The sequence below is a fragment of the Giraffa tippelskirchi genome, chromosome X (genome assembly GCF_054371585.1).
Source record: "Giraffa tippelskirchi isolate mGirTip1 chromosome X, T2T-mGirTip1v1.2.pri, whole genome shotgun sequence".
NCBI classification, from domain to species: Eukaryota; Metazoa; Chordata; class Mammalia; order Artiodactyla; family Giraffidae; genus Giraffa; species Giraffa tippelskirchi.
Genome location: NC_137289.1, coordinates 146382642 through 146410086, shown reverse-complemented (window position 1 = coordinate 146410086; position 27445 = coordinate 146382642).

Here is a 27445-nt window from a genome sequence, read left to right as displayed (position 1 = left end):
AACCATGTAAATAAATGAAGTCTACTTTTTCATTTACCAATAAACAGATTTCTTCAACATTTCAAATCCAGTAAACAGCACTTTAGGGGTTGTCCATTAAGTGAGCGTTAGATCCACTTATTGGAAACAGCTGCTGCTGCTAAGTCACTTCAGTCGTGTCCGACTCTGTGCGACCCCATAGATGGAAGCCCATCAGGCTCCCTCGTCCCTGGGATTCTCCAGGCCAGAATACTGGAGTGGGTTGCCATTTCCTTCTCCAATGCACGAAAGTAAAAAGTGAAAGTGAAGTCACTCAGTCGTGTCCGACTCTTAGCGACCCCATGGACTGCAGCCTACCAGGCTCCTCTGTCCATGGGATTTTCCAGGCAAGAGTACTGGAGTGGGGTGCCATTGCCTTCTCCGCATAAGCAAGTAAATTGAAGCAAAGAAGGAAACGTGCTTCACTAAAGGTTCTGATGTTCTGTTCTTGGTCTGTGCTTAACAGCATTTGCAAACATCAGCTGAAGGGATGAGGTAGTCTTAGCAGATCTTTCTTAAGACAGCAGCCGAGGTGGTAATCCTGTGTAGTTTAGTGCAGGTTTGGTCGTATAAACAGATCTCTACAGCAAACATAACATGGATTCCTGGGCCAGTGATCCTGGACAGGCCCTATTAGACATGGATGGACATTGGGGTGACACCCGAGAGGACAATTAGCAGTAGTGGTGCCATCTCTTTCAGTGTTCTGTTAGGTCAAAGGATATGGGAACATGTGTATGTAAAAAATGGTTGACTATTAGTAACTTCCTCTAGTATCAGGACATATCAAAAGTCAATGAAAACCAAGCTGAAGTTACCTAATTCAGCCATGTGGGAAATGCCTGGTGCAAGGGCACAGTCTTGAGGGCCTATGGAAAGACTTTATTCTCCCTCAGAAGTTCCAGAAATCCAGTTGTATACTCATGGCGACCATGGAAAAGTTGAGGTGATTAGTGAAGGTGATTTACGTGGACAGTGACACAAGTCCCTACTTAGAAAAAGAAATTTTAAAAAAAGAAAACCCCACCTATAGTACTTCTAGGATGTCATAAAAAAAGAAATAAGTTGCTACTCACAGAGTACAAGTACTCATTAAGTTAGTTTCTGTCACTTGATTAACGGGAGCAACGTGACATACCACAAGCATGGGTTACAAATACAATTTGGAATCCATTTCTGGAGTTGACCTCCCTGGTGGCTCAGATGATAAACAATCTGCTTGCAATGCAGGAGACTTGGGTTCAATCCCTGGGTTGGGAAGATCCCCTGGAGAAGGAAATGGCAACCCACTCTAGTATTTGTGCCTGGAGGATCCCAGGGACAGAGGAGCCTGGTGGGCTACAGTCCATGGGGTTGCAAAGAGTTGGACACGACTGAGCGACAAAGCACGTGGCCACAGAACTGGCTGATAGGTGTCAGGTAAACCAAATGACATCTTTGAGCCCAGGTTCTTCAGGACAGTGGGGCAAATTATGGACTGAATATTTGTGTCCCTCTACAAATTCATACGTTGAAATCCTAACCTTAGAGGAACCCTCATGCATGGGATTTGTGCCCTTATTAAAAAGATCCCAGAGAGCTCTCTTGCCCCTTCCACCATGTGAGGACACAGAAGACGGCCATCTGGAGCAGGAAGTAGGCTTCTTTGACACCAGAATCTGTCAGAACGTTGAACTTGGAACCCCTCGCCTCTAGAACTGTGAGAAATATATTTCTGTTGTTTATAAGCCACCAACTCTATGGTACTTTCTTACAGCAGTTCAAATGGACTAAGACAAGTGAAAACATATATGGGAAAGTTTTTTGCAACTATTGCTTACAGCATGAATTTGGATGACAGGCCGTAAAGAAAGGGAGAAATCTGTGGATACAGAACAGAATAAGACAACATGAGGAAATTTTTAGGAGAATGTATCCTAAAGGGAAGACTTTCAGACAGGACAGGGGTGACTAGTCACCAGTCAAGGATTTAAATAAATTGAGCTTTTGATATTTCATCACTTGAAAATTAACGAGTTAAAGCAATCCATGTTATCTTAAAATTTTAAGTAGATCTTACCATTTAATAATTCCATGCTTTTAGAGGTGAATGATTTTGACACTGTTTAGTTTTTGTTGGTTAAATATGACTGATCCTTCATTATCTTCCTCTTAGTGATCTGATAAAGATTTATGCATGAATTTAGCAATGGTTTTTGTGTAACCCTCCTACTGTCAAAAATTCTCTACACTCCCAATTGAACCTTCTGCCTCATGTCAACATCATAATATCTTCTTAACAGTAATTCTTCAATTTCTCAATCGTCTACTTTTTTTAAAACTATAATCTTACATTTAAACTTGTAAGAGAAAAATTATTGTAATAGAGTATTTTTGATTTGTCTTATTAACCCCTTTTCTAGTTACTGAGGTCACTAAGGCCTTAATCAGTCTGAGTTCTCCAGTGAATCAGAACCAATGGGATATTTAACATATATATTAAAATGTATTACAAGGACTAGACTTACATGATTGTGAGTACTGGTAAGTCTGACATTCATAGGGCACGTGGACAGGAGCTCAGTTTACAGTTTTCAGGCAAAATTTCTTCTTCCTCGGGGAAACCTCAGTTTTGCTCTTATGGCTTTCAACTGATTGGATGAAGCCCAGCAACACTATCAAAGATAATTTTCTTTACCTAAAGCCAACCAATTATACATGTTACCTAAGTCTACAAAATACCTTCATAGCAACACCTAGATTTGTTTCATTGAATAACTGCACTATAGCCTAGCCAAGGGACTATTGTATATCCCTTCTAACAACTAGCACGGAGGATAGGATCAATTAGTCAATAAAAAATGTTCTCAGAATTGCTGCTAATAATAGTAATAATAATAATAATTTTAAAGTCCAGGTTTGATGCGTGAGATAGGGTGCTCAGGGCCGGAGCACTGGGATGACCCTGAGGGATGGGATGGGGAGGGAGGTGGGAGGGGGGTTCAGGATGGGGAACACATGTACACCCACGGCTGATTCACGTCAATGTATGGCAAAAACCACTACAATATTGTAAAGTAATTAGCCTCCAATTAAAATAAATAAATTAATTTAAAAAATCAATAAAACCAATAATATAGAAGGCCCTCTTCTTTCTAAATAATTAAATTTTGCTGATACATTTATTATACATGTATCAACTGCAACACTAGAAAGTAGGAGCTATAAAATTCTGAGATAAAATGATTTGCAACTGATGATTGTATACCAAGTTATACTATTCATCAAATGTCAGGATAGAATGCAATTATTTTCATACAAAGACTCAACATTTTTGCATCCCATGTATTCTTTCATTGGAATCTACTCAAAGATAAAGGAGGGAAATAACCAAGAAAAATAAGACAATGGGATTCAGAAGACAGAGAAACCAACACAAAGACAATAAAGTCTAGGAGGATAGATGCAGCAGTCTTAGAAAAGCCCAACTCTAAACTGTACCAGGAGGGGACTTCCCTGGTGGCTGGTGGCCCCATGGCTAAGACTCAGCACTCCCAATGCAGGGGGCCCAGGTTCGATTTCTAGTCAAGGAACTAGATCTTGCGTGTTACAACTAAAAGTTCACTTGCCACAAGTAAAGATCCTGCATGCCGCAATGAAGATGAAGATCCTGCGTGCTCCAACTAAGACGAGTGCGTGTGTGTGGTGGGGGGGGAGGTCAGTTGCTACATTGTGTCCGACTCATTATGACCCCATGGACTGTAGCCCGTCAAACTCCTCTGTTTATGGGATTCTCCAGGCAAGAATACTGGAGTGGGTAGCCATTTCCTCCTCCAGGGAATCTTCCCACCCCAGGGATCAAACCTGGAAGGCGGATTCTTTACCACTGAACCACCTGGGAAGACCTGGTGGAGCCAAAGAAAACAAACATTTAAAAATAGATAAGTAAATAAACTGTACTAGGAGGATGGAAGACTCCTGGAGGTAGGTTACTAGGGAAGAGAATGACACTGATAGATCACATTGAAGATCAACAGGTATCTATAAATCTAAGCCAAGGTGAGGCCATTATTAACTCTAGGATAAACAAAAGAATGCACAAAAAAGGAAGCACAGCATTACACGTGGCAGGGACTACTGGTAATCAATCCAATATTCATCTTCTCCTTGTTTCTTTCCAACAGAACTTCAGTGTATTTGGGGCCAGAAATGTGTTCAGCTGAAGAACATTTCCCAGCCTCCCTTGCAGGTATGAGTGGCCTTATGAAACTTGTAGGGCCTATGGAATTTTAATAGAAGCGGCTGTGCCAGACGTCTGGGAAAATTCCTTAAAGGAAACACACACTGTTTGCTCTTTGCCCTTCCAAGACTTCCTCACCAGGAATAGGACTGTAATGCTTGACATAGGGGGACCATTCTGTAAACATGAGGATGCAATAGATGGGAAACCTGGAAAACAGGGAAGATAGAAGGATCTTGGATTGCTGATTCCATCTTGGAGTCTCCTAATGAGCCCTGAACTTCATATTCTGTGAGAAAAATAAACTGCGAATTTGTTTGAGCCAATGTTTTGGAATTTTTGTTACTAGATGAACACAAATTCCTAACCAAAATGATTATATTAGGAGGGATTGGGTGGGGATGTATAAGAGAGGTAATTCATTTTTTATGTATGTGGGATGTTAATGTCTAAAATTCATAAACCAAGAAATAGTAAAAGCACATAATGGAAAATATGAAAGTACATACTGAGGAAATTTACAAATTGAAAGTGATTACTTTTAAAAAGGAGTGGGATGAGGTAGGAATTGCTGTTTTTTCATTTAAAGTCTTTAATATATTTATACTTTGAACATGTATTATTTTAATAAAAATTAAAACTAATTAAAATAAACAAAAGATACTCACTGGTTATTAACTCAATTTCTTGTCCTCAAATTCACTTCCTGTAAACTAGCAATATTTTATAATTATCTAGCCCATAGTTGACCAGAGTCAGAGTAAAGCTTTAGAGAAGTTACACACCCTCTGCCCAATTCTGAACCCTAAGTGCAATGTCATCATATGATGCACATAAGATCTGATTACCATTTCCTCTTTCTCCCTCCACAGATTTAATGTACTCAGAGTTTATGACTGATTTTCACGTGTAGCAAGAATCATATATATTAGCCCTAATCCAAACTGTTTTCAACTAACATTCTTCTTGAGCTCCAGGATTGAAGATTCTACAACTCAGATGCCTAAATAATTCATTAGGCTAATTAAAACCCCCATTTTCTTCTTACTCCTAATTGGCATCATTCTTGATTTAAATCCTTTTTTTGTGGGCTTAAGTATGGCTAGGGATATCTGGTTACTGTTCTTCCTATTATTACCATTTTATTCCTTATTATTTTATCTGCTACTTTTCTTATACATGAAAATGATTTCTTACTTGTCTCATATATGAAAAGGATTAGTCTCTCAAACCTTTAACATCTTAATGCCAGAGGCTGATTTTTAAATTAACCTTAGAGATTTAAAAAAAAAATTAAGTTTGTGAATCAGATCTCAGTTTGCATATGTTAGAAGCAGGCAAATCAGGCTGGTTCATCGATAATCACATGGAGAGAAGGCGAATAGAAATTTTAATCAAAAGAAGCTTTGAGCAGGATTTGCGCTCCTTGCTTGTACAAAGACAACGCATTATCCTTTAGATTGGCACTTCTCAGACACACAGAAAGATGGCTAAAATTGCTGTATTGTTTTCTGATTGATGAAAGCCCTCTCCTACTTCACATATAATATTAATACTGGCTTTAAGATGGCTTTAAGACGATGGTAAAGATAAAAACTACTTAAGAATCATGGTTTACATATCTCTTTGTTTGCTAGATAGACACAGATGGGGGTATCTTTTTATTCTATTTTAATAGCCAAGGAAATAATATTTGCCGTTATTTCTTTATAACTAGACAGTTTATCACGAGGTTTTCCTCTGCTGGAAACCACTTATGAAAAGTCACACATACTGAGATAGCCTTTCCTATACTCATCCCCTGATGCAAGATAAACATATTGAGTTGTAGCAAGAAAAAAAAAATTGAGTATCAGTGCCTTAGCTTTCTCCATATTTATTAAAGAGCTCTAAATGTTCAAGAAACTGCATTCAAATGGGGCTTCATTATATTTCTCCTTTAATTTATTAATTTACAAAAAGAAGGACTTATATTGACTATTTTGTAAATAGTGTTATTTGAAATCATTTTAATGGGAGTGACTTAAATAACATCATACAATGAACAAGATAGCTATACTCCTGTTTGTAGTATTATCTATGTTGTATCAAAAAGACCTACTGATATTTATCCTAAACTGTCTCTATGAGGGGAAAAGATCATTTTGTTATGGGCATCTTTTAGAAACCAACCAACTGGTGATACTTCTCTTCAACTTGGTAAATTAATCTAACCCGATTGAAGGAATTTAAAACCAGCTGATAGACCACACACTAAGAGGTCTTACAGCCTTCCCAGGTGGCATTAGTGGCCAATTCAGAAGACATAAGAGACACAGGTTCGATCCCTGGGTCAGGAAGATCCCCTGGGGGAGGGCATGGCAATCCACTCCAGCATTCTTGCCTGGAGAATCCCATGGACAGAGGAGCCTGGTGGGCTACAGTCTATGGGGTCGCAAAGAGTGGGACACGGCTGAAGTGATTTAGCACTCAAGAGGTCTTTAAATCTTAAATTAAAAAGTGGATACAAGCTATGTCCTGAGTATTTATGCTGAGGGAAAAGGGAGGAAATGAAAAGATGCCCCATCTGTCATGGACCAGTGATGTGTCAGACCCTCTTGAAGATGAAGCCAGTTTACGGTTTGTATATGGGAATTTGGAATGCACCTCTCTGATGCCAAAACCTGTGTTCTTCCTAGCACAATGCTGCCACCCTGGTCCACATCCACCTGTCATACTGCCTTCAAGATAAGCTAGGAGTTTACCATCACATTTGAAAACAAATGGAGGAAGCACTTCCATGATTTGTATTTACCTTCAATGGTTCTCTAAATTTAGACAGTATTCATCTGAACATTTGAAGTTAGGGGAAAACCCACATATATGTCTACTGGTGGGAGATCTCTCGTGGAAAAAGATGTTGCTGTTGTGCTATGAAGGGCAGGATGTAGGTAGATTTTATGGCTATTTCTTTAGAACTGTGAATTAGGTTTTCCTTCTCTATTCAGAATTCCCCAATGGCTTTCTCAATGGAATACATTCCTGTGGTTCATTTCCATAGTTAGGAATGCAGTCCATGAAGCATTTTTTTTTTCTTATTCAAAGTCAATCTGTACGTTAATGCTTTAACCATTGATTTCATTAGCAACACATAGTATCTGTAGCACTCTATGAATTGATTTTTATTACTCTCAGGGCATTCAGAATTCTCAAGTGTAAAGACAAGGACCTCCTATAAGAAAAAGAGGCTGAGGTTAGCACACATCAACCTTATGCTAACAAACATGCAATGGTACACCTTTCTTATGCTCAAACGGCCAAACACCCACTCAACAAGTATTTATTGAGTGCCTACTGTGTGTCAGACATTGTTTCAAGTGGTGGACGGGCAGGCAGAAAGGTGCAGATAGGCTGAAGGCTGCCCACATGAGCATACCGTCTAGTGGACGGAGACAGAGGTCAATCAACAAATAAATGTAAAGTGGCTCTGATGGTGATGGGGAAAGGCGGATAGGGAGTGCTGGTTGGGTGGTGTAGGAAAGTTGATATGTTACAGGGTGATATTTGAGAAGAGTTCTAAGGAGGTGAGAGGAAGAAATACTTTCAGCTATGACTATGGATGGGGCAGAGTTATCCAGGCAGAGGGAACAGTAATTGCAGAAGCTCTGAGGCCAAGGCAAACTCAAGCCAAGGAGCCTGTGGTGGCTGGAGTGGGTAAGGGTGACAGCAGTAGTGTGACGGGAAACATGGACTGAAATTGTCCAGCCTGCCCAGGCACCCTAGTAACCATTTGTGTGAGTTATTTTACAACAGGAGGTCCTGACAAGGAACACAGAACTAATAAGCCACCACCAACCAGAAGAGTTCAGGAAAGGTCAAAAGGAGACACCATGTGGCCTACCACCTCCCAGAAGCCTCTTTGTTGGCATCCATCTTGGCTGAGCAATGCATGCACCACCAGGAAGGAACCTGAGTCAGAATGATTGTCCAGAGACAGCCAGAAACTAACCCCATCACCATAAAATCCAAGACTTCGAGCCACGTGGCCGAGCAGTCCTCCTGGTTTCCCTTATCCTGCTGCTCTCCACCTGGGCGCCCCTTCCCAGTAATGTCTCTTTCTTTGTCAGCACATGTGTCTCCTCAGACAATTTGCTTCTGAGTGTTAGACAAGAGCCCACTCTTGGGGTCTGGAAGGGGTCCTGCTTCCCACTACAGTAAGAACTAGGGCTTTAGGAATGTGTCTGAGTGAGTGAGTATGTATATGTGTGTTGCGGGGGCAGTGTTTGTGGGTGATTTTGGGTCTAGTAGATCATGGGAAGAGCTGTGGGTCTCCTTTGGAGAAAGATAGGGAGGCTTGGATGGTTTGGAGCCAAGAAGTTATGATAGCCCACTGACTTTGTAGCATTCAGTGTGACTGATGGGAGGATAGTAGCCTGTCGGCAGAGGCAAAGTCCTTGAGGATGCTCTTATGGTCAACCAGGTAAGAGATGGTGGTGAACTTGATGGGTATGGCAGTGGAGTGGGGGAAGACCTGGCTAGATTCTTGATGGTGATTGTGAAGGTCGAGCCAATGTGATTTGCAGAGTGAATATGTCAGATAAACAGAGGAGACTAGGATGATTTCCAACTTCCTCGCTGACACAACTAGAAAAATGAAGTCACCATTGACTGAGATGATAGAAGGCTGTCACGGGGAGCTGTGGGGAGAAGGGGCCACCCCCCTTCCTCAGTCTCCTATGGGAGGGGGAAGTCTGGAGGCAGTGTAAGATCTATTGTCCAGAAAGAAAGAAGGTCCAAGGATATGTGAACGAAGCCAAAAAGTTTATGCTACACATGGAAAAAACCACTGCCCATAAATACTTGGCTTATTAATCCCATTCAACACAGTATAGCATACTGGCTAGGAGCACTGATGCTGGAAACAGCCTCAGTCCAAATATCAACTCTGACATGTAATAACTGTGAATATGGCCCATCTGCTTATTCTCCCTCAAAGTTGTTGTGTTTGAATGAAGTGATTTGTTTACAGTTAATGTTATTTAACTTTTACTAAGTACTCACTAGATGCCAAGTACTTGTGAGCCTGCTGAATTCTCCTTTGCCCCTAGGAGAATAGGCACTCATGTTACTATCCCCACTTTTTGAGTGAAAACTGAGGCACAGAGAGGTGAAGTGTCTTGCCAAGGTCACAAAGCTAAGAAGGCACAGATCCTTGTTGATGCACTCCAGCTGACTAGCTCCTGAGAACATGCTCTTAATCACAGAACTATGAGAATGCAGCATATAATAAACACCAACAAATCATGTCTTGTATTATGATGACATGACTACTGAAACAATGAAAACACTGAATGGTTATTTGTGCAACTCCACTTGTAAACATCACATGACTCGGTTTCTACCGTGCCTCACTTTCTCCAACCCTAATTTGGGTACACAGCCCGTGTTCTCCCTTCTGTGGAATGCGCAGGCACGCTGAAGCCTTTGCTGAGAAAATCAGAACAAAGGATGCACCAGTTGAAAATTCCCTTTAGAACACTATGACACTGTTGGTGGGAATATAAATTAGTGTGGCCACTATGGAAAACAGAATAGAGGTTTCTTTTAAAAAAGTAAAAATATAGCTAGAATATGATCCAGCAATCCCACCCCGGGCATATATCCAGAAAAGATGAAAACTCTAATTTGAAAAGATACATGTACCCCAATGTTCATAGTGGCACTATTGACCATAGCTAAGACATGGAAGCAATCTAATTCCCCTCAATATAGATAAAGAAGAAGTGGTACCTGTATACAATGGAATGTTACTCAGCCATAAAAAATAATGAAACAATGCCATACGGAGCAACATGGATAGACCAAGAAATTATTGTTTTTTTTTAGTAGATAAACTGGTGGCGGTTTAGTTGCTAAGTCATGTCCAACTCTTGAGACCCCATGGACTGTAGCCTTCCAGACTTCTCTGTCCATGGATTTCCCAGACAAGAATACTGGAATGGGTTGCTATTTCTTTCTCCAGAGATTATTATATTAAGCCAGACAGAGACAAATACTATACCATATGACTTATATGTGGAATCTAAAAAATAAGACAAATGAACATTTACAGAAAACAGGAGACTCACAGACATAGAAAATAAACATGGTTACCTAAGGGGAAAGAGAAGGGAGGGATAAGTTAGGACTATGGAATTAACAGATACACACTACTACATATAAAATAGATAAGCAACAAGGATTTACTATATAACACAGGGAACAATATTCAGTAACTTGTAATAACCTATAATGGAAAATAATCTGAAAAAAATAAATCTGAATTACTTTGCTGTATACCTAAACTTAACACAGCATTGTAAATCAACCATACTTCAATTTACTAAAAAGTTGCCTTTAAAAACATCCAAGGCAGAGGAGTCCTTAAAAGTAAAACGAAACAAAACAAAAACTCATCACAAGTGTGCAAATGTTGGTTTCTCACTATCATTAATGACATTCAAGACTGTAACTTACTTGTGCACTCCAGCTATGGACTAGGAAACAATGGCTCAGAAACACTGACGAGTAGCTCCAGGGTAGGCAATGACTTTCAGAAGAGCTTAGAGCCTGTCCTCTCTCCAAATCTCGTAGGTCTGGCCTCTGCCCCAAAGTGCTTGCACATGGGCCTGCCCTATGCCTCTGCACCTTATTTCTTCCAATTATAGTTTCTAAAACCAGTTTTCATTTTATTGATGGCATGTTTCCAGATGTGTTTTTAAATTAATCAGTGCAACTAATAAAAGACAACAGGATCCCTGAAGCTGCAAGGCAAATACACCCCATTACCAAACATACTATTTTAATGCTCATGTATCTAAAAAAGTGTAAGTGGACTACGCCATGCCTGTTTCTTGTGTATCTCGGGCAAGTCAAACTCTCTGAACTTCAGTGTCCTTAATTCAACAATGAAAGCATGAATGGCCTTGTCTGCTCATGGAAGTCACATTATGATTCTGTTTTGTGAATAAATTCATTTGTGCCTTATTTTAGATTTCGCATATAAGTTATATGGTATTTATCTTTCTCTTTCTGACTTACTTCACATAGTAAGATAATCTTTATTTGCATCCATGTTGCTGCAAATAGCATTATTTCATTCCTTTTTATGGCTGAGTAATATTCCACTGTATATATGTACCACTTCTTTTTTATTCATTCATCTGATGATGAACATTTAGGTTGTTTCCATGTCTTGGCTACTGTGAATAGCGCTGCTATGAACATACAAATACCATATGATATCTCTTATATGTATAATCTAAAATATGACACAAAGGAACTTATCTATGGAACAGAAACAGAATTACAGGTATAGAAAACAGACTGGTGTCTTGCCAAGTTGGAGGGGGTTGGGAGAGGGGTGGACTGGGAGGTTGGGATTAGCAGATGTTTTATACATTGGATGGATAAACATCAAGGACATACTCTATAGCATAAGGAACTATATTCAATATCCTATGATAAACCATAGTGAAGGCTGAGTGCCAAAGAATTGGTGCTTTCTAATTGTGGTGCTGGAGAAGACCCTTGAGAGTCCCTCGGACAGCAAGGAGATCAAACCAGTCAATCCTAAAGGAAATCAAACCTGAATATTTATTGGAAGGACTGATGCTGAAGCTGAAGCTCCAATACTTTGGCCACCTCCAAAGAGCCAACCCACTGGAAAAGACCCTGATGCTAGGAAAGACTGAGGGCAGGAGGAGAAGGGGACAGTAGAGGATGAGATGGTTGGATGACATTACTGACTCAATGAACATGAGTTTGAGCAAACTCCAGGAGATGGTGAAGGGAGGGGAAGCCTGGTATGCTATAGTCCATCAGGTCACAAAGAGTCAAACATGACTCAGTGGCTGAACAACAACAACAATGATAAACCATAATGGAAAATATAAACAAAGAATGCATATATATATATATATATATATATATATATACACACACACACATATAATTGAATCACTTTGCCATACAGCAGTAATTAACACAAAATTGTAAATCAACTATACTTCACTAAAAAAATAAAAGATATTGGTGACTGGGTCTGACTTGCAGAGACTCTGATTTAATTGATTTGGGCTGGGCCTGGGCAGGGAGATGGTTCAAAAGCTCCCTGAGGGAATTAGACTGAGCATTGGGGAACCAGAGGTCTAGATCAGAGGTTCTCAAATTCAAATAGGCATCAGAATCCCTTTGAGGGATTGTTATTAATAAAGCACAATTACCCAGCCCCACCTCAGAGTTTCAGCAAGTCTGAGGTGGGGCCTGGAAATTTGCATTTCTGACTAGTTCCCATGCGCTGCTGACACTGCTGGTTTGGGAACCACTTCTCTAGGTCAAGGGCTGCCCTCATAGCTCAGTTGGTAAAGAATCTGCCTGCAATGCAGGAGACCTTGATTTGATTCCTTGGTTGGGAAGATCCTCTGGAGAAGGGATAGGCTACACACTCCAGTATTCTTTGGCTTCCCTTGTGGCTCAGCTGGTAAGAAATCTACCTGCAATGCAGGAGACCTGGGTTCAATCCCTGGGTTGGGAAGATGCTCTGATGAAGGGAAAGGCTTCCCACACCAGTATTCTGGCCTGGAGAACTCCATGGACTGTACAGTCCATGGGGCTGCAAAGAGTAGGACATGACTGAGTTACTTTCACTTTCTCTAGGTCAGCATCCTCTCCAAACCCCTGCCCTCAGGCCACAGTCTACCTATTCTTGGATGGTCCAATGGTCGAAGATGGCTTTCTACATTTTCAAATGGTTGAAAAGAAAATCAAAAGAATTCTATTTCCTGTTAGGTGAAAAGTATAGGAAACCCATATTCAGTGTCCATAAATAAAGTTTTCTGGAAGGCAGTCACAGATCATTAAACCAAGCTCAGGCCTTTCATAATTGTCTTGCTGCTTGGGAAGCCAGCCCTGAATGACACTGGCTATTGCAGGCTCCAAGCTTGATGTGTTTACCTTCTGAAGCAGATCAAAATAGGCCACCACCAAATATACCACTTTACTATCAGAATTATTTTGAGCAAAAGGCAATTGAGAACCAACAGATGTAGGCAGAGTTCTCTGCCCCCCTCTTATCTGTCTAACATCAGGGCATAAAGTTCCCTTTGAGTAAGGTCTCTACCCACCACCCCCAATCCTGATGCAGAGAAGGGCGACTCTTATCATGGAAAACAGGGTGTCAACACCAAGATGAGTTTGTATAAACAGAATGCACTAAAACAGCTCTTATCTTCTGTGAGTTCCTCTCTATATATCTCTCAGCCACTTCCTTATATTTTATTGTTCCTTGAAGTCCATATCCTCTTTTCCTTGTGATAAGAGTACATAAGCCCTCAAGTCTGCTCCGTCTTTGAGTTTTACTCCTTTGCTATGAACTCCAGTGCACATAAATACTGTTAACACTGGGTGTCATTTATCCTGATAATCTGGCTTTCGTTAGTTTAATTCACAGGCCCCAATGAATTAACCTAAGAGAATACAGGAAGTTTTTCCTTTCTGATCCTCCTTCCCCAAGGAGACAGGAGAAGGTGAAATTTGCAGGCCCTCGTTTCTACAGCACCCCTTTTCCTTATCTCACTTTGTCATCAGAGATGAACAAAAGGCCCCTTGGCTTCTCCTCACAACTGATGTCATGCAATGTGACCCAATAAAAGGCTACTTCATGAGAGACAGCCTTTTGGAAACAAGATGGCTTAAGCCAGGTCACCTCACAACAGAAAGATTGTGGACTTTTACATGATCTTGTGTCCTCTCTGTAAATACCCGTGAAATGACCACCAAAGATCCAGATGCAGCAGAAACCTCAGGCAAATATCCACTGTGGATGATCAATGAAAGGTCTTTCTAAAAATGGTAGGCATGCTATGGCCAGGAAGAAGAGGAGCACTGCCATTTCTTCTTAAATATCTGAAACCTAAAGTTATTTCATGGCATTTTAATTAAATAATCCCATATGTAAGAATGTTTTGGTGATAAAGAAGGCATGAAAACACATTCTACTAGAAATAAGCACCTACTTTGTATAACTTTCTTAAAAGCCCCTTCTCCTGAATCATGCCCCTGATTAAATTTAGATCCAAATAATATCATCCACAGTTAACGAACATGGTTTTATTTCTCCCTGTTTCTCTGAAAAGATGTGTATCCTTTCAGGTAACTATTCCCTTGACAAAGAGGTTGCTATGGATACATTTTTTTTTTCCTAATTGAGTGCTGGTATTTTAAAGCCTGTGCAATTTAGTGAAGTCTACCTGGCCTTAGGGTTATACTAATTTAAGTGCCTGTCTTTAATGCTCACAATTTTATCTTAATACAGCTGCTCTGTGCCTTTGACATGTGGTGTTCAAGAGAGATTGAAAGATGGCGTGGGAGTTCGTAAAGGAAAAGCCAAGAAGACAAATATCACACGACCCACCTAACTGCTGCTGAATCAGTGGATGTTTCACTTGCCTGGAATTTGTCTGTTCTCGGCATGTTTAATAATGAGTCATGCAATGCATTTGCAAGGCGCCCAAGGCCCAGGGCCACGTGATGGTTTTCTGTGGCTAAGTCCCTCGTCTTTGTTCAGACAGGCCGCTAATGCAACCCACAAAGCTGACCTAATACTACTTCACTGGGTCTCTTTTTCTTCTGCGACTCAGCCTGAATGTGACATTTAGCAAGTCGACTGTCAGGCACGCAAATTGAGAGAAAAACATGCCACATATAATCATAACGGTTTAATAAGGCTCTACTCATGGGCAAAAGACTTTTGCTTCTCTCCCAAGTTGAGACAAGATGAAAAACATTTAGTGAAATTGGCCCCAGTTTACATATGGTGGCTGTCATTATTCTACCTGAAAATATAAGTAACTATGTATACTTTGTTAGTCATGAATTTATTAACTAAGGATCTCTACCATTATGATTACACTAGAAGGGAAATAGCAAACATTTCTATGAATATTCAATGGCACCAAACATTCAGGAATGTCACCTGGTACTGAAAGAATTTCTTTTCAGAGCAAAAGAAATCGTGAAACTTTCATCTGTTACTAAAAATAGAAATTGATAAAATACGTATTCATTTTCCTTCAGTGTAGTAAGTTCTTCTCTGTAATCTACAGAAAGTAAAGCACATACTTAAATGTGAGAAGAAGACACATACTTAAATGACACCCTTTCAATCAGACAGAATTTTGTGGCCCCCCCCAAGAGAGTCTAGTATTAAAGAACTGTGGTGTTGAAATTGTCCAGATCATCTATGTACTGATGACTTTGCCTGCAACAGAACTATTAATTTGGTATTTGTCATGGCTGTAAAACCTTACATCTTTGTGTAGTAACTTATTCTCGTGGGAGTATACTAATTAGGGTGACATGTAAAGATAACATAAAACCAGTTGCTTTCCATGGGCTGATGGTTTTCTACCACAATTGGGCCTTTCCTCAAGAAGACTGAAAGCAATTCTACATGAAGAAACTGGTGTCATTCTTCAATTAACAATTGAAGTCAGTACTCAGTTGTCCAAGATCACAGACAAAATACATTACAGGCACCAAAACCATTTTTAATTGTCTTACTAAATGACAGATACACCTATGTTTAATTTTTGGTTTGTTCTGTTAAAGAAAATGACTTAAAGGAGAAACACAAAGATTTAAAAAATAAAACAGACGGAACAGCATGAAAGCCACTATAAAATGCTGGTAAACTGTAGAATAGAAACCACGTGGAAGTAAGTATTGTGTAATACAGTTTTTTAAAAAATCTTCAGAAACCTACTTTGAAAAGATGGTAACGGGGGAAAATGACGAAAAATTAGCAAAGGTCAGTAGGAAAGCCTTGCCCAGTTCTCTTTTACTTGAAAAAGAACAAGATTTTCTGAATATATAAAAAAGAGTTTAAAAATAGAAAGGTGAAACAGTAACACAGAGTTTTTGTCTTCCTTCTTTACTGTCAGTAATCACCTACACCAACAGCTGACCACCAGGAAACTGTGCTGAGTGAGGACAATTCAGAGCAATGGAAGCCAAACCTGTCTTTACAAGTCTCCCTATTGGGATTGGACCAACAGAGCAAGGAGGATAATGATCTCAGAGCAGCCTCTGGTGGCTAAATGTCAAAAGCTCCAGAAGTTAGAGGCTACCTTACTGGCATTCTTAAGATATTGTGCAAACAGAAGCTACTATCTAAACAACTTCAAGGATGACTTTGACCAGTTGTGTGCGAGCTCAATCGTGTCTGACTCTTTGTGACCCCATGGACTGTAGCCCACCAGGCTCCTCTGTCCATGGAATTTTCCAGGCAAGAACACTGGAGTGGGTTGCCATTCCCTCCTTCATAGTATCTTCCCGACCTGAGGATAGAACCCAAGTCTCCTGCATGGGCAGGTGAACTCTTTACCATTGAGTCATCTGGGAAACCCACTGACTTGGTTGTAATTGAAATTAATTAATTAGTCTCAAAGAGTCTCACAGATGATTGGGGATTTGATGCTAACAAGAAGTAGAGTTTTCCTTATGTCTGCTCATCAACTAAATTAGGAGCTTGGGATTAACATACACACACACCTATATATAAAATACGTAATCAACAAGGATCTGTGGTAAGTATAGCACAGGGAACTCTATTCAGTATTCTGCACTAACATATATTGGTAAAGAATCTGAAAAAGAATGAATATATATAACTGAATCACTCTGCTGTACACCTGAAATTAACAACATTGTAAAACAATTATACTCCAATAAAAATTTAAAAATAAATAAACAGTATTAAATACAAAATTATCTTCAACTTTCCTATTATTTCAAATAAAAGATGAACCAGCAGTGACTGATGATGGAAATTTTAATTTTAAGCAATGGATGTTTTTAAGCAATCCAAATATTTTCAATTCTTCAAAAGCTCTGTGTCTGAAGGAGTGAGTGAGTGAGTGTGTGTGTGCACATATCTGTCCATTAGGAGCATTTGGGTGCATTTCCTTGTCACAGCTTTCCAGCTGGAAAACATCTGTGTAGGACAGAGGCTCATAAATTCCATATGGTAGGTTCCCAGTGAGCTATCTCATCTGGGAGATTTCCAAAGGCCCCCTTTCAAAATCTTGACTCTTACAATGTCACCTGTGTCAACCATCATGTTCCAAAGAGTGCTGCCATCTGGAGCATCCTATTTCTGAGCATATCACATTGACACAACAGATTAGAAGGTTTTGTTCAAAAAGAGATATTGCATGTTCTCAAAAAAGGTCTGAAGCTTTCAAACACAGCTAAGGCGAATTTTCAAACACATATTTTAAGATTGGTTCCAATAGGGGTCAGCTGGGCTTTCCTGGTGGCTCACGTGGTAAAAAAAAATCTGCCTGCAATGCAGGAGACGCAGGTTCAGTCCCTGGGTTGAGAAGGTCCCCTGGAGAAGGGCATAGCTACCCACTCCAGTATTCTTGCCTGGAGAATCCCATAGACAGAGGAGCCTGGCAGGATTCAGTCCATGGGGTGGCAAAAGAGTCTGATGCAAGTTAACAACTGAGTGAGTTACTTACTTTTAGCAATAAACCAGCAGTTTTCCAGGTGCTGCAACAAGCTTCCCAGGTAGCGCTAGTGGTAAATAATCCACCTGCCAATGCAGTAGACGCAAGGGACGCAGGTGCAGTTTCGATCACTGGGTTGGGAAGATCCTCTAGAGAAGGAAAATGGCAAACCATTCCAATATCTTTGCCTGAAAAATTCCATGGGCAAGAGGATCCTAGTAGGCTATAGTCCATGGACTCTTAAAGAGTCAGACGTGACTGAACACACACACACAGTTTCCGAGGGATGTTAGAAGCCATGGAATTCCCATATGACTATTGCAACACGATCAAAGGCTCATGGTAATTTCTGTGCATACTAGGTTGAAATTCTAAAGCCCACTCATTGCTCATTCCCAAAGAAATATCCTATTTCAATCAAAAATCACTAGTAGAATGATCTCGGCTTTCCAAAACCAGGTAAGATGGTTCTTTGGACATAAGTCCACGATCTTTTTAGTGTGCTTGCCTTCCAAAGAAAGTCTCTATTCCTTGCCTCCCACCCCTTGAAAAAGAATGATTTGGGCTCCTAATTAGTGGCCCCAGATTAGAGAGCATCTGTTTAAAAGTACCACTGGAGAAGGGAATGGCAAACCACCTCAGTATCCATGCCTTGAGAACCCCATGAACAGTATGAAAAGGCAAAAAGATATGACACTGAAAGATAAACTCCCCATGTTGGTAGGTGCCCAATATGCTACTGGATATCAGTGGAGAAATAACTCCAGAAAGAATGAAGAGACGGGGCCAAAGCGAAAACAATGCCCAGTTGTGGATGTGACTGGTGATGGAAGTAAAGTCTGATGCTGTAAAGAACAATACTGCATAGGAACCTGGAATGTTAGGTCCATGAATCAAGGTAAATTGGAAGTGGTCAAACAGGAGATGGCAAGAGTGAACACTGACATTTTAGGAATCAGTGAACTAAAATGGAATGGAATGGGTGAATTTAATTCAGATGACCATTGTATCTACTATTGTGGGCAAGAACGCCTTAGAAGAAATGGAGTAGCCCTCATAGTCAACCAAAGAATCAGAAATGCAGTACTTGGGTGCAATCTCAAAAACGACAGAATGATCTCTGCTCATTTCCAAGGCAAACCATTCAATATCACAGTAATCCAAGTCTATGCCCAACCACTAATGCTGAAGAAGCGGAAGTTCAACAGTTCTATGACGACCTACAAGAACTTCTAGAACCAACTTCAAAAAAAGATGTCCTTTTCATCATAGGGGATTGGAATACAAAAGAAGGAAGTCAAGAGATACTTGGAGTAACAGGAAAATTTGGCCTTGGAGTACAAAATGAAGCAGGGCAAAGGCTAACAGAGTTTTGCCAAAAAAATGCACTGGTCATAGCAAACATCCGCATCCAACAACACAAGAGATGACTCTACACATGGACATCACCAGATGGTCAACACCGAAATCAGATTGATTATATTCTTTGCAGCCAAAGATGGAGAAGCTCTATACAGTCAGCAAAATCAAGACCAGGAGCTGACTGTGGCTCAGATCATGAACTCCTTATTGCCAAATTCAGACTTAAATTGAATAAAGTAGGGAAAAACACTAGACCATTCAGGTATGGCCTTAATCAAATCGCTTGTGATTATACAGTGGAAGTGACAAATAGATTCAATGCATTAGATCTGATAGAGTGTCTGAAGAACTATGGACAGAGGTTCGTGACATTGTACAGGAGGCAGTGATGAAGACCATCCCCAAGAAAAAGAAATGCAAAAAGGAAAATGGTTGTCTGAGGATGCCTTACAAATAGCTGAGAAAAAAAAGGCAAAGGAGAAAAAGAAAGATGTACCCATCTGAATGCAGAGTCCAAAGAGGAGCAAGGAGAGATAAGAAAGTCTTCCTAAGTGATCAATGCAAAGAAACAGAGGAAAATAATAGAAAGGAAAAGACTAGAGATCTCTTCAAGAAAATTAGAGATACCAAGGGAACATTTCATGCAAAGATGGGCACAATAAAGGAGAGAAATAGTATGGACCTAACAGAAGCAGAAGATATTAAGAAGAGGTGGCAAGAATACACAGAAGAACTATACAAAAAAAATTTTAATGACCCAGATAACCATCATGGTGTGATCACTCACCTAGAGCCAGACATCCTGGAATGTGAAGTCAAGTGGGCCTTAGGAAGCATCACTACAAACAAAGCTAGTGGAGGTGATGGAATTCCAGTTGAGCTATTTCAAATCCTCAAAGATGATGCTGTGAAAGTGCTGCACTCAATATGCCAGCAAATCTGGAAATCTCAGCAGTGGCCACAGGACTGGAAAAGGTCAGTTTTCGTTCCAATCCCAAAGAAAGGCAATGCCAAAGAATGTTCAAACTACTGCACAATTGCACTCATCTCACACGCTAGCAAAGTAATGCTCAAAATTCTCCAAGCTGATTTCAACAGTATGTGAACCAAGAATTCCAGATGTTCAAGCTGGATTTAGAAAAGGCGGACGAACCAGAGATCAAATTGCCAACATCTGTTCAGTTCGGTTCAGCCACTCGGTCGTGTCTGACTCTTTGCAATCCCATGAATCGCAGCATGCCAGGCCTCCCTGTCCATCACCAACTCCCGGAGTTTACCCAAACTCATGTCCATCAAGTCAGTGATGCCATCCAGCCATCTCATCCTCTGTTGTCCTCTTCTCCTCCTGCCCTCAATCCTTCCCAGCATCAGGGTCTTTTCCAATGAGTCAACTCTTCACATGAGGTGGCCAAAGAATTGGAGTTTCAGCTTCAACATCAGTCCTTCCAATGAACACCCAGGACTGATCTCCTTTAGGATGGACTGGTGGGTTCTCCTTGCAGTCCAAGGGACTCTCAAGAGTCTTCTCCAACACCACATTTCAAAAGCATCAATTCTTCAGTGCTCAGCTTTCTTCACAGTCCAACACTCACATCCATACATGGCTATTGGAAAAACCACAGCCTTGACTAGACGGACGTTTGTTGGCAAAGTAATGTCTCTGCTTTTTAATATGCTGTCTAGGTTGATCATAACTTTCCTTCCAAGGAGTAAGCGTCTTTTAATTTCATGGCTGCAGTCACCATCTGCAGTGATTTTGGAGCCCCCCAAAATAAAGTCTGACACTGTTTCCACTGTTTCCCCATCTATTTCCCATGAAGTGATGGGAACAGATGCTGTGATCTTAGTTTTCTGAATGTTGAGCTTTAAGCCAACTTTTTCCCTCTCCTCTTTCACTTTTATCAAGAGGCTTTTTAGTTCCTCTTCACTTTCTGCCATAAGGGTGATGTCACCTGCATATCTGAGGTTATTGATATTTCTCCCGGCAATCTTGATTCCAGCTTGTGCTTCTTCCAGCCCAGCGTTTCTCATGATGTACTCTGCATATAAGTTAAATAAGAAGGGTGACGATATACAGCCTTGATGTACAACATCTGTTGGATCATAGAAAAAGCAAGAGAATTCCAGAAAAATGTCTACTTCTGCTTCATTGACTACACTAAAGCCTTTGACTGTGTGGATTACAACAAATTGTGGAAAATTCTTAAAGAGATGAGAATATCAGACCACCTGACCTGCCTCCTGAGTAATCTGTATGCAGGTCAACAAGCAATAGTTAGGATCAGACATGGAACAATGGACTGGTTCCAAATAGGAAAAGGAATATGTCACGGCTGTATATTGTCACCCTGATTATTTAACTTATATGCAGAGTACATCATGCGAAATGCCAGGCTGGATGGATCCTAAGCAGGAATCAAATTTTCCAGGAGAAATATCAATAACCTCAGATATGCAGATGACACCACCCTTATGGCAGAAAGCAAAGAGGGACTAAAGAGCCTCTAGATGAAAGTGAAAGAGAAGAGTGAAAAAGCTGGCTTAAAATTCAACATCCAGAAAACTAAGATCATGGCATCTGGTCCTATCACTTCATGGCAAATAGATGGAAAAACAATGGAAACTGTTTCAAGACTTCATTTTCTTGGGCTCCAAAATCACCACAGATGGTCACTGCAGCCATGAAATTAAAAGACGCTTGCTTCTTGGAAGAAAAGTTATGACCAACCTAGACAGCATATTAAAAAGCAGAGACATTACTTTGCTGACAAAGGACTGTCTAGTCAAGGCTGTTTTTTCCAGTAGTCATGTGTGGATGTGAAATTTGGACCATAAAGAAGGCTGAGTGCCGAAGAACTGATGCTTTTGAACTGTGGTGATGGAGAAGACTCTTGAGAGTCCCGTGGACTGCAAGGGGATCCAACCAGTCCATCCTAAAGGAGATCAGTCCTGAATATCATTGGAAGGACTGATGCTAAAGCTCCAGTACTTTGACCACGTGATGCGAAGAACTGACTCACTGGAAAAGACCCCGATGCTGGGAAAGACTGAAGGCAGGAGGAGAAGGGGATGACAGAGGATGAGATGGTTGGATGGCATCACCGACTTGATGGACATGAGTTTGAGCAAGCTCTGGGAGTTGGTGATGGACAAGGAGGCTTGGCATGCTGCAGTCCATGGGGTCAGAAAGATTTGGACACGACTGAGTGACTGAACTGAACTGTTTAAAAGTACAAGGAATTAATAGTAATGTATCAGTGGTAACTTCTTTTTTTTAAGATTTATTTATTTTATTTTTGTCCTTGCTAGGTCTTTGTTGCTGCACAGGCTTTTCTCTAGTTGTGGCAAATGAGGGCTTCCCTCTAGTTGCATTACAAAGGCTTCTTATTGCAGTGGCTTCTCTTGTTGTGGTGCTCTAGGCAGACAGGCTTCAGTAGCTGTGGCTTGTGGGCTTTAGTTGCCCTGTGGCATGTGGAATCCTCCCAGACTAGGGATGAAACCCATGTCCCCTGCATTGGCAGGTGGATTCTTAAGCTCTGGATCACCAGCAAAGCCCCAGTGCTAAGTTCTTAGTCCTGACGAGCGTACCGTGGTAATGTAAGACATACCATAACAGGTAGCTGGGTGAAGGGTATGTGGGAACTCTCTTTGCTGTCTCTGCAGCTTTTCTCTAAACATAAAAATTTTCTAAAATCAAAGGCTTATTTTTTAGAAAGTACAAAAATTAATGTGGGTGAATACATTGAGGGGAAGTGGGAAAGGATGGACAAAATTCTCATACAGAAAAAAGGCTTACTAGTAGGTAGTCATTTGTTGTTTGTTTTGTACCAAGCACTAAACTATATACCTTATGTCGTTAAGATGGTGCCCTTTAAGTGCACTGATAAAGGAATCCTGTTGCCTACTCTACTCTGATTAACAAAAGAACCAATTCTTAAGGAAAAAAATCCCAGACATGTGGTCCTTACATTTCAGATGGAGAACCTTCTTTTCTCCTTCCTCTCTGTTATCTCCCTATTTTCTCCTTCCCTGGAGTTTTAGACCCCCTCCAAACACTATCTTTATTCCTTCCCTTCATGACATTTCTTTGTCATGACTCATATGTTTGAGTATCAGAATGACTGAATGCACAATTATTTCGATAGGCAAATATTTGAATTTAGAGACAATAAAAACCAACAATCATATTTCAACTTGGAGATCTCTAATACATGACATTATTTTCCATATGTTTTGCAAGGATATGGTCAATGTGTTAACCCTAGTTAGAGTCAACCTCAGTCTGGCCTTTAGGCCCCACTGTGAATTCTCTGGACTTGATGAGTTCCTCTTCAGCATTTGTCAAGTAACCTAATTATTCTTAGCTCCAGAACAGTTATTCTTAGCTCCAGAACAGGGTCCAAATTTCCCCTGATGGTCACACAGCACAATTTTCAAGCCTGACACAAAAACGTTACTCCCTTCTACCCTCAACAGCCGGAAGATGCACAGATTACAAGCGTCAAAGTAGGTCTCCAAAGGCTAGTTTCCTTCGAGACCTCTCTGCCCTCCTTAGAATTCCACTGAGACTCACTGTCTACATCATTCATTTAACTAGTGATCCTGTTATAGCTTGCATTAGCTTCTCTGTAGTTATTAACATTACTGAGGGTGGATATCTGTCCATTTTTTGAACTTCCTCCCAGACTTTGTGGGTACGACTCTTTGCTCTCAGGCTTTTTAACTACAGCAAGTGTGAAGGTGAGGCAGTGCCATGTGGCTGAAAGTCCCAGGGAACAGGCACTCAGGAGCACGGTTTCCAATTCTTTCTGCCACCAACAAGCTTTATGTGTCCCAGGGTAAGCAGGTTCATGTCTCAGGGTCTCAAAGTCCTCAGAGGGGGTAGCGAGGGGTTGGATTTGACCCAGCTAAACCACTAGGGTTCACTGTGCACTACCGTACTGGACGCTTCTTGGGCACTATGTCATTACTTTCAATGCCACCTATTCCACCAGCCAATGCCATGGTGACCATTTCTACATGGGCTTCAACCAGTTTGCCTCGGGTGTACCAACGGGCTCTCGAGGCCGGGCTTAGGGCTTTTCTGACATCTCAGCTCTCTTGGATGTAAAACTACAAGTACAGAAAGCCACCTCTCATGGGGACACCCAAGACTGCTGGGGTACGTGAGCCTCTTGTCCCAAGAAATGAGTTCTAAGACCCACTTGATAAGCTCTTCCAAACACCCCTTGGGATAAACCTCCTCATTGCCCATGTAAGGAGGGAACCTGAAGATACCCTTGGACCAGCCTTCCCACTATCTCGGCTCTTTCCCATAGAGACTTCCTGCAAGGAGACTGTGATTCAGGATCCGCCCAGGGTGGGATCCAGGCTAAGATAACAGCCTACTCTACATTAGACACTGTCATCCTTTTCTGCTCTAAATTTGGATGGTTCTGCAATTATTTGCTGGAAGACTTCAGTTCTGCCCAGTGGTTCCTGTAATAAGAACAGGCTGGTGAGGCTGACTGGCCAGGGTAACTGCAAATTACTTCCAGCTTTTTGCCTGACTTTGACAGGCCACTGGGCATAAGTTTCTGGTATACTCCCCGGGTACATTTGGCTGCATCTCATGGTGATCTAATATAAGTGGAAAGGAAATATAAGAGAGAGTAATTTAAACAGAAATAGGCTAATGAGAAAGACCCAGAAACGGCTCTTCTTTCTTTCCAGTCCTTGACGTTAAGCAAAATGTTAAAGGAAGGTCATTTTCACCTGCATTTCTGCTCAAAGTGGAAGTTTTAAAGTTCAGAAGGTTTTTTGAAAAAGTACATTTTTGCAAGTTGCCAAAAAATGAGGGAAGTGTGTCACCTCTCCCCTTAGAATAGAATGAAAGGACATGCATTATTGTTGCAAGGGGAGGGAGAGTATTTTTGGTAAATCAAGTTTGGAAAATACATTAAGCACTCTCTCGTTTATAAATGGCAAGTTTTCTTTGAACCTTGGAAATATTAATATGTATTGTGGTTCTTTGAGAGGGAGACTCAGAAAGCAGCATTTTCCTAATTTTCCCACAGATCATTTTCCAAAACAAGAAGGTATAAAATCGACCTAAAGAAATGAAAAGAAAGCTGTCTTCTTTTGCGTGATTTGAATGTCTTAATTGGAGGATGTAACAGGTAAATACTTGAGGCTTCTCTTACTATGATCTGGATATACTTATACTGGATGTGTGTGTATGTGTTCAGTTGTATCCGACTCCTTGTGACCTCATGGACTGTAGCCTGCCAGACTCCTCTGTCCAGGCAATCTCCCAGGCCAGAATACTGGAGTGGGTTACCATTTCCTTCTCCAGGGGATCTTCCCAACCCAGGCGTTGAACCCAGGTCTCCTTCTTGCAGGTGGATCCTACACTGTCTGAGCCACCAGGGAAGCCCATATGAGGTTGGCAAGGGTTAAAAATCACCTCTAGAAAACTGTTAAGAGTATTGTGTGTCTTAATTCAACTTCAAATGGAGAAATAGACTAAAGAAGTGTTGATGTAAAAAAGTGCTATTTTGGAGACGTTCCTGGTGCTCCAGTGGTTGGGAAACAAGCTTCCAGTGCATGGGACGTGGATTTGATCGCTGGTCCAGGAACTAAGATCCCACATGTTTCAAGGCTACTGAGCCCAAGTTAAGACATGACATGACAAAATAAGTAAATAAATGAATAAATATTTTTAAAGTAATATTTTTTTAAAAAGACAAAGCTGAAAGGTAAGATGATAAATTGGAAATAGAAGGATCAAAGGTATTTACTACCCATGTTACCAAAAACAAACAGTTTCTAATTTGGAGGGTAGTTGGGGGCTTAAGGCTGCATCTGATTCCATGTGTCCAAAGCACGTAGTGAGCCTCATCAGAGCAACCCTGTCCTTCTCTGTAGATAACTATGGAAAATACAGTCCGTGCCATTCAAGTGTGGTCCTGCGTGAAACCATTGAGCATCGGGATGGTCTCATATGCAGGTAAGAGAAGCAAAATGATCACAAATGACTCAGCTTCATTCCTCATTCCTTATTTTAGGGAGTCCCTTCAGTTGTCAAACTTTTACCTGTCCTCTCATCCTGCACACATCACTGTGTGCCTCTCATCTTTATGAAAAGGGATTGAACGAAATTCCTCAACAATCTCCAGCCACAGGTTCTAACTATTTTAGTTATGATGTTATTTTTACCTTCAACCTCTGGCAGAAAAATATGAGATTCCACTGCCATGAGCATTTCAGATTTCATACATGTACGTATGAGCAGCAGAAAAAAAGATTTCTCTGTGGTTTTCCCTCTATTGTATATTTGAGCATATGTTTTTGTAGTTATGCCTTACACTGCCTCAGTGACTTTGTAACTTTGGGTAAGCCTCTGCTTCAGTTTCTTCTGCCTCTAAAGGTTAAGGTAAGAATTAAATATAACCAATCATTAAGTAGGGTACAAACATGAAGTCTACTATTCTTTTCTTTTTTAATTGAAGTATACTTGATTTACAATACTGTATTAGTTTTGCATGTACAGCAAAGTGATTCTGATCTATCTATCTATATAGATATAGATACAGATAACACTGAAGAACTGATGCTTTCGAATTGTGATGCTGGGAAAAACTCTTGAGAGTCCCTTGGACTGCAAAGAGATCAAACCAGTCAATTCTAAAGGAAATCAACCCTGAATATTCATTGGAAGGACTGATGTTGAAGCTGAAGCTCCAACATTTTGGCCACCTTATGCGAACAGCCAACTCATTGGAAAAGACCCTGATGCTGGGAAAGATTGAAGGCAAAAGGAGAAGAGGGTTGCAGAGGACGAGATGGTTAGATAGTATCACTGGCTCAATGGACATGAGTTTGAGTCAACTCCGGGAGATAGTGAAGGACAGAGAAGCCTGGAGTGCTACAGTCCACGGGGTCACAGAGAATCAGACACGACTTAGCCACTGAACAACAGCAACAAATATATGTCTCTCTATATCTATATTCTTTTTCAGATTCTTTTCCCATATAGGTTATACAGGATATTGATTATAGTTCCCTGTGCTATACAGTATGTCTTTGTTGTTTATCTATTTTATATAGTGTATATATGTTACTCCCAAACTATCCCTGCCCTCCTACTATTCTTGAATATAGGACGTTGTGCTACCCATCGCAGATTCAAAGCTCAGTAAGAGGCTCTTTTCCCTTGACAAGTTCATACCTCATTGGGTGAAAATCTAAAACCAAGTAAGCAAGTACAATGTATCACAATATTGCAGTCAATAGTCTATTTACTATTAAGCAATGCTATTTATATACATATAGTAAC